The following is a 13,062-nucleotide window of genomic DNA, read 5'->3' as shown; positions in this document are numbered from 1 at the left end:
AAATTTAGCAGTCTAATGAATATAAGACATGTCTAAAAGCTTGGGAGTGCTATTGATACAAAAAATAAAGCATCCTGAAAGAGAAAAGTACAAAGAAAAGAAATTGGTGCTCCTGAAGAGGCCGTACCCACAAAACAAACAATAAGATCTATCCAAACTTTCTCTACAAAATTCTCTTATAATAAAAACTTCTGAAGAGTACAATCTTCCTGAAGAGATTTTTCATGAAATGTCTTCCCTTGAAGAGGGACATGTACTTGAAAATAACGAGATTTTGATATATTTCATGAGTATTGGAGAAATTTTAGATAGAAATAAAACTGTTGTCGACAACGTATTTTCATATAAGATGACACTTGACATTACTAGAAGTAATGAAGAAAGTGAGCCAAGAACCGTCGAAGAATACCGACGTAAAAATATTGGCCAAAATAGAAAGAAACAATTCCTGTAGAATTGATACCACTAGCAAAATGTGATACACATGGACTTGTAGTCCAAACACCTAAGAGGTTATACTTGTTGAATATCTGTGGGTATTTGTATAAAGGAAATGAAAATGTGATATATAAATCATGAGTCGGTTTCTCTCATAAATAATATTGATATGCTTTTGAAGTGGAAGAAATTATATTAAGGTTTTTATTAGCTTGATAGTTATTGAGAGTTTGGGTATACATGATTAACTGCATATTTATACGGATCACTAGATATGAAATGCATGAAGCATATAGTCCTGAAGTACTTATTCTATCAAGTTTTAAAAATCCTTATATGATCTAAAACAATCCAAACTCATGTAGAACAAGTTATTTTCCATATTATTTCAGTATCTAGATTCGCTTTTATTGCAGTTTACATAGATGATTTAAATGTCGTTGAGATTTTAGAAGAGCTCATGAAAACTGCACATATTTTAAATATAAATCAGAAATCCTTTCGGGTCCTAAGGGGAGACGAATGAAATTATTAATTCTGAAATACCATCTTTTAAATGCAATTAGTATTTCAGATTCATATTACATTTTTGTAAGAAATGTGCATGATTAAAGGAGAAATAAAATAGAGCACACAAAACATCTACGAGAATATAGAAACACAATGTGAATATTTATGAAATATTATTTTATTATCTCAAAACAAAATTGCAGAATTTTGAGACTCTTTGCTTCATTTTTTAAACGATCTTGTTTTTCATAAATTTGCATGGTATCCCTGTCTAAAGAAATAGACAATTGAAAAGAAGAGTCAAATAAGGATTTTAAATTCTTATTCTCTTACTTTATTGCTCCTACCTTCAAATTGGACTCCAGAAAAGGTCGCTGAAAGATAGAAATTTTCTCGTTGAAATTTTTAACCTCACAAGTTTTGGATTGTAGTTGTTGAGAAAATACGACAATGGTTAATGAGTATTGGGTACGGAGACTCACAACCTCTTAGATAGCATCATCATCTGGCTTATTAGTCAGATCATTTTTGTATTGCATTATAACACCTATGGTAGAAGCAGAAACAACTGGTGAACGAGGTGTAAAATACTTCATATATTGGTCATGAGAAGATTGCTGGGTCATTGCAGAGTAAAAAAGCTGAGAGAGATTACAGAGTAAGAATGCAAACTAATTTCAGAAAAATAAAGAAGATCAGATGCGAATGAAGATAAGTTGAATATTTCTTTGATAGAGAAAATTATGAAAGCAAAACAAAATTACATATATTGATAGAAGATACGCTAAATACAGATATCCTGCAGTTATTTACTACGCCGTAAAATTAAGAGCAGCTTACCCCTACTCTCTTTGAAGTTGGACTTTCTCATATATCCACAGCAAGATTAAATGCAGCTTATCCTTATTCTCTAAGTATTTGGATTTCTTCAAATATATGTTGCTGCTAATCCTGAAGATCACGAGCATATTGTTTTAGCGTCTTATTCTCCCCCTTCAGTTTCTTGTTCTTATGACTATTCGCAGAGAGCTTCTAATGCAATTAAGATATTTGATTATTAAGTTGGTTGACCTCATTCACCTTAGCTATTAACCTCCGAGACATGGTCATAACAGAGATAAAATATTGAACACTAAGAAATCTTGATTTTGAAACAACATCAGAATAACTCATTACAGAAAAAAGAAAGTTCATCCCTTAAGTACTCCAATGGTTGTTTGATCACTTGATGTGCAGAAAGATCCATTTCTTCCTTGTGAAGACGATGAAGAAATTCTTGGTCCTGAAATACCTTATCTCAGTGAAATTGGAGTCCTGATGTATCTTAAAAATTGCACTCGGTCTGATATTGCATTTTCAGTTAATTTACTTGCAAGATATAGTTCTGTACCAACTTGAAGACATTTGAATGGCATTAAACATATCATTCGTTACCTCCAAGGTACGATTGATATGACATTATTTTATCAACATGGATCAAGTTCACAATTAATTAGATATGCGAATGCAGGTTATCTTTCAAATCCATACAGAGAGATTATTGCAATTCGTGAGGAGAAATATGAAATTAATGTCAAGTAGATATGGTCAAATGATAATCTGATAGATTTATTCACTAAAGCATTCTCAACTGCAACATTTAAGAAAATTTTGCAAAACATTGGAATGCCTATTATCATACACTTTTCAAGTGGAGTAATATCTTGAAAACTTGTGCTGATTGTACTCTTTTTTATTCGCTAAGGTTTTATCCTACTGGTTTTCCTTTGCAAAGTTTTAATTAGGTAATCTTAAAGCACTTGGCGATACACATAAATGTTGTACTATTTTTCCTTCGCTATTGATTTTTTTCCATTGGGTTTTTTCTTGACAAGGTTTTAACGAAGCATATTCTTTATGTATGGTCATCCAAAGGGGGAGTGTTATAAACTGATTTGTATGACTATTTTTAGCCATCAATTAAGACTATTTAGCTATCAATTAAGACTTAAGTTATACCTGTGAGGCATAAATAATTTTTTCCTCTCTGCGTAGAGGTTCTCTCCCCTGCCCCAGTGCAGGTTTTTTCTTTTCTTTTTCTTTTGTCTCCTGTCTCAATGGCAGATGAGATTGAATCCTTATACCAACATTTGTCTCTATCCGAGAAGGAGAGCAGTGAGATTCATGTGGATCCTAATGTTTTGGAACCAAATATTCTACATGGTGAACGTTGTCTGGTGATGTCATTGTTGTCGGATCGGTATTATAATCGTGAGGCCCTCAAGAGCATGATGAGGAAAGTGTGGCAACCCGTTCATAAAGTGAGTTTTAAGGATTTGGGGTCAAAGCTTATTCTAGTGGAGTTTGGAGACGAGCGTGATAAGCAACGTGTTCTTCGTGAGGGACCTTGGTCATTTGATCAAAACTTGGTTCTGTTGCAACGACTGGAAGGTGATCGACAGGTAACTAAAATTAGAATTTTAGAAGCTTCTTTCTAGATTCGATTACATGAGATGCCGTTAAATGCAATGAATGAGGAGGTGGGACGCCTTATTGGTAACAAGATAGGCACTGTGGAGAAGGTTGATGGTGAACAAGGCGAGGCTGCATGGGGAGAATTCATGAGAATTAGAGTCAAGATGGATATCTCACAGCCCCTTATGCGTGGTGTCAAAGTCAATCTGGGTCAGTATGGCATATGCTGGATCCGTTTTGTCTATGAACGCTTGCCAAACTTTTGTTACTGGTGTGGCAAACTTGGCCATCAACTGAAAGACTGTGAGGTTGCTGGTTCTCAAGAGACACGGGTTGCTGATCAATTACCATTTGGGCCTTGGTTATGTGCTGGATCTTTGCAACGTAGAGGGAAGGAAAGTACTGAACCTCAGACTTCAGTTCATCGGAAGTCTACAGCGGAAGTTTCATCAGGGAGTGAACGACAGGCCACTGGTGTCCAGCTGGGAGGTATGGAATCGACAGAGATGAGAGAGGAGAACAAGGAGATGTTACAAGAGAATGAGTTATTTGATGTTTCTCTTATGCATGAATTACGGGAGGAGGAGTTAATGGGAGATAACGTAGCAGATCATAACATGGCTATGATAACTCCGGGTGTTATAACTGAAATGCCAACTCAGCAGGATTCCTCAAAGCATGACAGAGTGGAAAGGGGTCAGTATCCATCATATGAAGATACTAATATAGTGGCTGAACAAATGATGAGTAATACATGTGGGCTTCAGCCCATAGGAGAGGAGGTTATGATTGAAACACAACCAAAATCAAAGAGGGGCAGGCCTATTAGAAAGTGGGTCAGAATGGGTCACGAAGCTCATGCATATTCTGGAGTGTCTCTGGTATCAGAAGTGAAAGGTAAGAGGAAGGCTTCTTCTAATCAACTGACTTCTTCTATTCAAAAACGTGGTAGGAGAGTAGTGGTTGAAAGTGAGGATATCAATTTAAACCCAACGGTGGTGGCTGTTCAGCAGCCCCGCCGAGAACAATGAAAACTATAAGCTGGAACTCTCGTAGGCTTGGGAACCCATGAGGAGTTAGAGCTCTCTGTGACTTAGTCAGGAGAGAAGATCCTGTGGTTTTATTTCTTATGGAAACAAAGTTGACTAGTAGACAGATGGAAAGAGTTCGTGTGAGAGTTGGGTTTGAATGCTGTTTTGCAGTGGATTGTGATGGAAGGAAGGGTGGTGTGGCATTATTATGGAAGAAGGAAATTAAGTTATCTACAACAAGTTACTCTTTGTTTCACATTGATGCCAAAATTAGTGAGAATGATGGAGGGTTGGAGTGGAAATTCACTGGTTTGTATGGACACCCAGAAACTGAAAAAAGAGAGGAAACATGGAGTTTACTTAGAACACTAAGGGTAGAAGGAAATATACCATGGTTGGTATGTGGTGATTTTAATGAAGTACTCAGTCAAGAAGAAAAGCTGGGGGGCAGGCCACGACCAGAGAGGTTAATGCAAGCTTTTAGAAGTGTTATTGATGATTGCAATTTGATTGATTTGGGGTTTGAGGGCCAGAAATATACATGGTGTAACAGAAGATATGAAGATGGGGGGGTGAGTGAAAGACTGGACAGGTTTATTGCTACTCTTTCTTGGAAAGCATGTTTTCCCCATTGTCGAGTTGTGCATGGTGTTGCTGCATCTTCTGACCATGTTCCTATCATTCTTGTACCAAGCTCTGCTCAGAATGAATATAGACACAAGCTTTTTAGATTTGAGGCAATGTGGGTGGAGGATGATGAATGTGGTGATGTTATATCAAGATGTTGGAATGGATTTCATGCTAATAGGCCTACTGGTTCTATCATTGACAGATTGAGCATATGCAGTAAGGAGTTGGAGGTATGGAACAGACAGAAGTTTGGGCATGTGAAACAGCAGATCAAAAGGGCTCAAGAGTCACTTCAAAGAATTCAGTTAGATGAACCTAGTAGTATAACAAGAGAAGAAATGAAGAAAGCTCAGGATCAACTTCAGGTTTGGTTAGAAAGAGAAGAGATATTGTGGAGTCAAAGAGCAAAAGCATTATGGCTCAAAGGTGGTGACAGTAACTCTAAGTTCTTTCATCATAAAGCATCTCAAAGAAGAAACAAAAACTGGATTACAAGCCTGAAAAATGAAGAGGGGAGTTGGCAGCATGGTGAGGATAGAAATCAACTAATTCTTTCCTACTTCCAGAACTTATTTCAATCAGAGCAACAAAGTAGCAATTCGAATGAGGAGCTGAATTTCCTGGAACGGCTGCAAGGAAGAGTAACTGAGGATATGAATGTGGAGCTATTAAAAGATTTTACAAGAGAGAAAGTCAAAGCTGCTTTAAACCAGATGCACCCTACAAAATCACTAGGACCTAATGGTATGCCACCACTTTTCTTCCAACAATACTGGCATATTGTAGGAAATGAAGTCACCTCTGCTGTTCTACAGGCCCTCAGAACTGGTGCAATTCCCTCTTCTCTAAATCATACTTTTATAACCCTGATACCAAAGAAAAATAAGCCTGAAATGATTTCTGAATTTAGGCCTATTAGCCTTTGTAATGTAGTGTATAAGTTGATCTCTAAAGTTCTAGCAAATAGGCTTAAACAAGTGCTTAATGTGGTTATTTCTACTTCACAATGTGCTTTTGTACCTGGCCGAATCATTTCAGATAATATTCTTATAGCATATGAAGTGATGCATTACTTGAGACAAAAAAGAAATGGAAAAGAGGGTTATATGTCCATTAAGTTGGATATGAGGAAAGCTTATGATAGAGTGGAATGGTCTTTTATTGAAAGTGTAATGTCTAGGATGGGTTTTAATGCTCAATGGATTGATCTTGTGATGATGTGTGTCAAAACTGTATCTTTCTCAGTTTTGATTAATGGTGAGCCAAAAGGTCCTATCATTCCTTCTAGAGGACTTCGACAAGGGGATCCCTTATCCCCCTATTTGTTTCTTCTTTGCACAGAAGGTCTTGTATCTTTGCTCAAGCAGGCAGAAGGAAATGGTGAGATCACACCTGTAAGAATATGCAGAGGTGCTCCAAGACTATCACACTTGCTTTTTGCTGATGATAGTATCTTATTTTGTAAGGCAAATGTGTATGAAAACCAGAGAATTCAACATCTTTTGCACTGTTATGAGATTGTCTCAGGTCAAATGATCAATAGAGCAAAAACAGGTATTGTTTTCAATACAAATGTTCTACCTGCAACTAGAAGTGAAATTCTTGAGCTTTGGGGAGTGCAGAACAGCCAACAATTGGAGAAATATTTGGGGTTGCCACCGTTGGTTGGGAGAGCAAAATATAGGGCTTTTTCTGATATTAAGCATAAAGTTTGGAAGAATTTACAAGGCTGGAAAGAGAAGATGCTTTCAGCTGGAGGGAAAGAAATACTTATAAAGGCTGTGGCTTTGTCAATTCCTACCTATGCAATGAGCTGTTTTAAACTACCTTCCTCTTTGTGCTATGATCTTGAACAATTGATGGCAAAGTTCTGGTGGGGTCAAAGAAAAGAAGAGAAAAAAATACATTGGATGAGTTGGGCAAAGATGTGTGATACAAAACAGTATGGGGGAATGGGTTTTAAGGATTTAAGAGTGTTTAATGATGCTCTTTTGGCAAAGAATGGTTGGAGAATAATGCAGAATACAGATTCTTTACTTCACAAGATCTTCAAAGCTAGATATTTCCCCACAACACATTTTTTTGATGCTACTTTGGGTCATAATCCCTCCTTTGTATGGAGAGGTATTTGGGGAACAAAGAATAAATTGCAAAAGGGATGTCAGTGGAGGATTGGCTCGGGAAACAAAGTCAGGATATGGAAAGATGCATGGGTTCCTGGTTTTAAAACTGTTCTAAGGCAGCAGAATAGGTCCCTAATGAGTGAGAATGCAGATGGGCTTAGTGAGGAGGATGCTATTGTAAACTCCTTATTTGTTGCTAATCAAAGAGTATGGGATGTGGAAAAGATTAATTCTCTGGTTACACCACCTATAGCTCTGCAAATCTTGAAGATTGTGCTTACTCATGAGGGGGAGGATCAAGTCTGTTGGAAGAATGAAGCTACTGGTTTTTATACTGTCAAAAGTGCTTATAGGATGTTTCATTCTTTATATGCAAATAGACAGAATGGTGAATCCTCTAATGCTAGGGTGTTGAGAAAGGTATAGAAGTCTATTTGGAATATGAAGCTCCCTTCAAAGGTGAGAATTTTTGCTTGGAAAGCTGCCAAAGGTATTCTACCAACGAAATCCAATTTACTGAAGAAGAAGGTGTTAACAGAGGAGGGTTGTGATTTCTGTAATGCAGAAACAGAAAATATAGTACATGCACTTTGTTCTTGTCCTTCCATCAAAGAGGTATGGTCTCTATTTCCCATCAGGAGTAGCTATAAGAGAGCATGATACTTTTCTTGACTTAGTTCAGAGAATGCAACTGAATCTGGGTCCTGATATGCTTGAACTATTCTTTCTGATATGCTGGAGCTGCTGGTATAAAAGAAATATGAAGAAGTTTGAGGCAAAGGATGTTAAAGTCGAGACCATTGTTGGAAATGCATTAGCAATGCAGAAGTCCTATAAGGAATGCAGAACTAAATTTGTTTCAGTAATTAGACAGCAGTGTAGATGGGAAGCCCCACCAGCTGGTGTGTTTAAACTCAATATAGATGGTGCTTTTTCTTCTACGGGTTCATTGGCTGGAATTGGAGCTATTGTCAGGGATTCAAAGGGTGAGGTAATAATGTCTGCTGCAAAGAGAGAAGTTTCTGTTATGACTACTGTTGAAGTGGAAGCTTTAGCTATTCTCAGAGGCTTATAATTCTGCATTCATCTTGGTATTCAAAATCTTGTGATTGAAAGTGACTCATTGCTGGTGGTTAACGAGTTCAATAGACAAGGATCTTCACAGGCTACTTTTGGTAATGTGGTTAGGGAAGCTAAGGAGTTGATGACACGCTTTGGTACCTGTCAAGTACAACATGTTATTAGAAGCTGCAATTCAGCAGCACATTCACTTGCCAAGTTTGGTTTAAGTGTACAGAATATTAGTTTATGGTGGGGAGCTTATCCCGATGTAATTTCTAATATTCTTTGGAGTGATTCAAGTACTTTGTAAGTTTTATTTAATGATAATAAAGTATGTTTTCTTATCAAAAAAAAAAAAAGACTTAAGTTATACCTAAACTCATTTGTACTCATATATATATATATATATGTATCATTCATTTGTATATAATTAAATTTTATATTAAATAATAACTTTTTTTTTATAATATTATTTCTATTTTAGTTTTATAATATATATATATAAATATATATTTCTTTTGCTGGATCGATTTCCGAATATTTGTGTGGCCACTAGGGCGCAACGAGCAGCTACGCGCGTACACTTAACAAAAGTTCGAAATGTGGAAAGAAACGAGGATACTGCCAAAAGTACATGTCAATTGTGCCAGCCAAGAGTACATATCAGTACGAATAAGTTTTTTTTTTTCTTAAATTTATTTTTTTAACTATTTTTAAACATTTTAAATATTAATAAAATTATAGAAATAAAAATATATGAATAGATATATTTAATAGCGATTCTATATATCATTTTTCAAGAAACAAATAGCTAGAAGACCGAATGTCATGAAACGATAGATGGGTAGAGTTATTGTAATACGCTGGGTAGGAAAATTTTTAAACAAGATAACCTTAGCGTGGTATTTGCATCTTCGCGCAACATCGCTTTAGGATCCAAATTAGTGAAACAAAAGCTCAACATCGCTATATATATAACGACGATGGAGAAGCTAGCAGATGGTCCAAAAGAGTTCAGAATTGGCCATAGAGCTGCAGGCATGCATATGTATTGATAGTTTTATTTCAATAACATTTCTTTAAAGATGTGGCTAGCTACTAAGTACCTGATCTCTCATCACACGCTCTTCCGACACATTTCTTACTAATTTGAAGGAAAGATAGGCCGGATCTAGGGAAGATCAGAGACGTCCTAGCTGGCCTTCATGTCTTCTCCAACAAACTTTCAATCATCTGTGAGAATGTTGGTTGGAGATAAGACGCAATAATTAAAGGATCGCTGGTGAGTACGGATATTTATGTTTTACACTTTTGCCATAGCTACCTAAGCTCCTCGATCCCATATTCTGTCTTCTCAGGAAAATATAGATACATATATTTATATTTATAATACTGTAAATTCTCGCCATCTTGAATAATGCATCTCTTGCATGAATATGCAGTATCAGCATGCAATTTCTTAATTTATTCATGTATAAGGAAGGACAATATTAAATTGAAGAAGGTTACATCGTCTTGTCTTAAGTAGCCTACCACTTATTTAATTTGCACTTAAAAAAGCTTGTCTCTCTGTGAGCATGTTTCCGAAAGCAGGCCCTCCAATAATCCATTGGAGATTTGCTTAGATGTTCATGATAAATAAAATAAAATTGAAAAAAGATGATTTCTAGTCATGTCATTTTCATAAGAATAATGTTCGATAATGTAGAACGTACGTACGTACGCTAGATGATTACCTAGTAATACCTACAATTAACGTATAACAACAGTATATTATATATGAATTTATTTGCAAATCTTCGTATATGTATATCTTTTCTATTATAATAAGTAGCTATTTAATTATGGGTAGTAATTTTTGATGACCAATACATATAACATCAAGGGGTCTTCCGTAGTGAGGTTTTTTCTCTCTAGTAGAGAGTGTGTCACCAAGGCTGGCTGGCTAGCTTGGAGAGGTGAATATGGAGGAGGAGTTAACTAGGAGGTGGGATAGGCTAAGCCTCACTGATAAGGAGAAGGAAGGGGTAGTCCTCCCACCCTCCTTGATGCCTTCACCAAGGCAGCTAAGGCCTTTCTGCTTGATGGCCATGATAGTAGCAGAAAAAAGTGTTAATAAGGAAGTCTTCAAGAGCACCATGTCAAAGGTTTGGAGGTGTGAAAGCTGGATTCAGTTTTCTGAAGTTGGCCCTAACAAGTTCCTCATTGAATTCAATGAGGAGAAAGACTTGACAAGGGTGGTGCAAGGAAGGCCTTGGTCTTTTGACCGTTGGCTTTTGTGTATTCAAACCTATGATGGTTTGATGTCCATTAATGAAGTTGCCTTCAACAAAGAGGATTTCTGGCTTCAAGCTTTTGACATTCCCTTCAACTTCATGACTCAAGAGATGGGTGCTCAGATTGGTAGTAGAGTGGGGAAAGTTATCAAGGCCCATGCAGATGAGAGAGGCATCAGCTGGGGGAAGTTCTTGAGAATCAGAGTTGAAATAGACATCACCAAGCCTCTGCTTAGAGGCACCTTTCTCACAGTGGATGACAAGAAATATTGGGTGTCCTTCAAGTATGAGAGACTACCCACAATATGTTTTAAATGTGGCATCCTCAAACACAAACAGGAGGTATGTGTGAGTGATATGAGTGGAGGTGGCCACCAGCAGTATGGTTCATGGTTAAGAGCCCCGGCAGCCAAGGATTCTGATCTGATTTACAAAAGGTATGGTGAAGAGGTCAAGCAAGCAGGCCAGGATTCCAAGCAACCATGGAGGGGAGAGGGGGAGGTTAGGGACGACCCCAAAAAGGGACCTGCAGAAACCAAGAAAGAATGTCAAGCTATGTCTCATGACACTGCCATCCCTTTTCCTGAAGATGCAATTGGTGCCAACCTGCAGGGTGCATTGGACAATGACAGGTCTTCATGTTTACCTATTAAGGTAAGTGAAGAGTGTCAGGCTGTGAAAGGGGTTGTCCCCTTTTCCCTTATGGATGAACCTTCTGACATGGTAGGGGTCGTGGCTAGCAAACATCAGAGGGACAGCACAACAGCCAACCTTTATCTCTCCATTCATGAAAATAACAATAAAGGGTCAGAAGGGCCTAAAGCCCTTGTTGATCTTTCCTCTCAGATCAAATCTATCGACCAATTCTTCAATGAACAAGTTCAATCCCTGCAGAAATCTAAAAAGAGCATCACCTGGAAAAGGAGGGCCAGGAACCTATGCTCTAACAGCTTCTCATTGGGACTGGAAGAAGGCACCTCAAGCCACCCAAGCAGAGGAAAAAAAACCCCAAGCCCTCCTCCCACTAGGCATAAACGAGCAGCAAGCCCCTCTGCTGCTACATTAACAAGATCTAGGCTCAAAAAGCTCAAGCAGGAGACCAATGATGAGAAGAGCTCACACACCTCATTCATGGTGAAGGCTGTTGAACAGCCCCACCAAACCAAATGAATGGAATAAGTTGGAACTGTCGGGGGCTTGGGAACCCCCAGACAGTTCATGACCTGCACCAAATGGTGCTTAAAAAGCTCCCCTCTTTTGTCTTCTTAATGGAGACCAAATGCAAAAGATTAAGGTTAGAAAGAGTTAAAAGAAGGTTGAATCTTGAAAACAGTTTTGTAGTTGACAGTAAGGAGTTTAGTGGAGGCATTGCCTTTCTATGGAAGGATGAACTAGATGCAACAATTCACTCCTATACTCAAAATCACATTTCCCTCATGGTTAAGGGGGATAAGGAAGGGATGGACTGGCTTCTAACTGGTTTTTATGGCAGTCCTACCACTGCCAAGAGGAAAGAAAGCTGGCAATTATTGGAAGCCATTAAACCAATGGCCCCAATAGGATGGTTGTGCATAGGGGATTTTAATGAGGTACTCAGCTTTGGTGAGAAGTGGGGGGGTCCCATGCAACCCCACAACCAGATTGAGGCTTTCAGATCCTCACTCACATCCTGTGGTCTATGTGATATGGGCTACACTGACAATAAATTTACTTGGTCAAATGGGAGGCATGGGGGAGCTTTCATTAAGGAAAGGCTAGATAGGGGCCTTTGTAATGCTATTTGGACTGATCTTTTCCCTAACTCAAGGGTCCTCACCCTACCAGCACTAAGTTCTGATCATTGCCCCATTCAGATCATGGTACTCAAGGATCTCCAAGGCAATGCCATGACTGCCAAACCTTTCAGGTTTGAGGCCAGTTGGACTCTGAAACAAGAGTGCTACAAGCTGGTTGAGGAAGTTTGGAACTTACCTAGACTAGCTGGGAATATCCTGAGCAAGACAACTGAGGGACTCTCAAGGTGTAGACAGAGATTGCAGCAATGGAAGAGGGTTTCCTCTAGTAAGAATCAACAGGAAATCAAGAACCAATTGGTCCTCTTATCTGACCTGCAAGAAGCCAATAGGGGTCAACTCAATGAAGACATCAAACAGGTCCAACGAAACTGTAACAGACTGCTAGAAGAGGACAACATCAAGTGGAAACAAAGAGCAAAACAGAAATGGCTGAGGGATGGGGACAGAAACACTAAATTCTTCCACCATTGTGCCACTCAAAGGAGGAAGGCCAATATGATTAAAAAAATGGAAGATGCTAATGCACAGGAGGTGCAATCCCAAGAAGGAATCAGTGCTCTCTTCCAAGACTACTATAAAGAACTCTTTTCTACCTCAAGCCCCACCAACATTTCTGCTTGCCTAGACTCCTTGGAACCTCGAGTCACCCCTTCTCAGAATGAAAACCTTACCAGACCATTCACTTGCAAAGAAGTGGAGGAAGCACTATCACAGATGGAGGGCCTCAGTACACCAGGACCAG

This window comes from Carya illinoinensis, chromosome 3 (assembly GCF_018687715.1).
Source record: "Carya illinoinensis cultivar Pawnee chromosome 3, C.illinoinensisPawnee_v1, whole genome shotgun sequence".
NCBI lineage: Eukaryota > Viridiplantae > Streptophyta > Magnoliopsida > Fagales > Juglandaceae > Carya > Carya illinoinensis.
Note: the sequence above shows the minus strand (reverse complement) of the source record.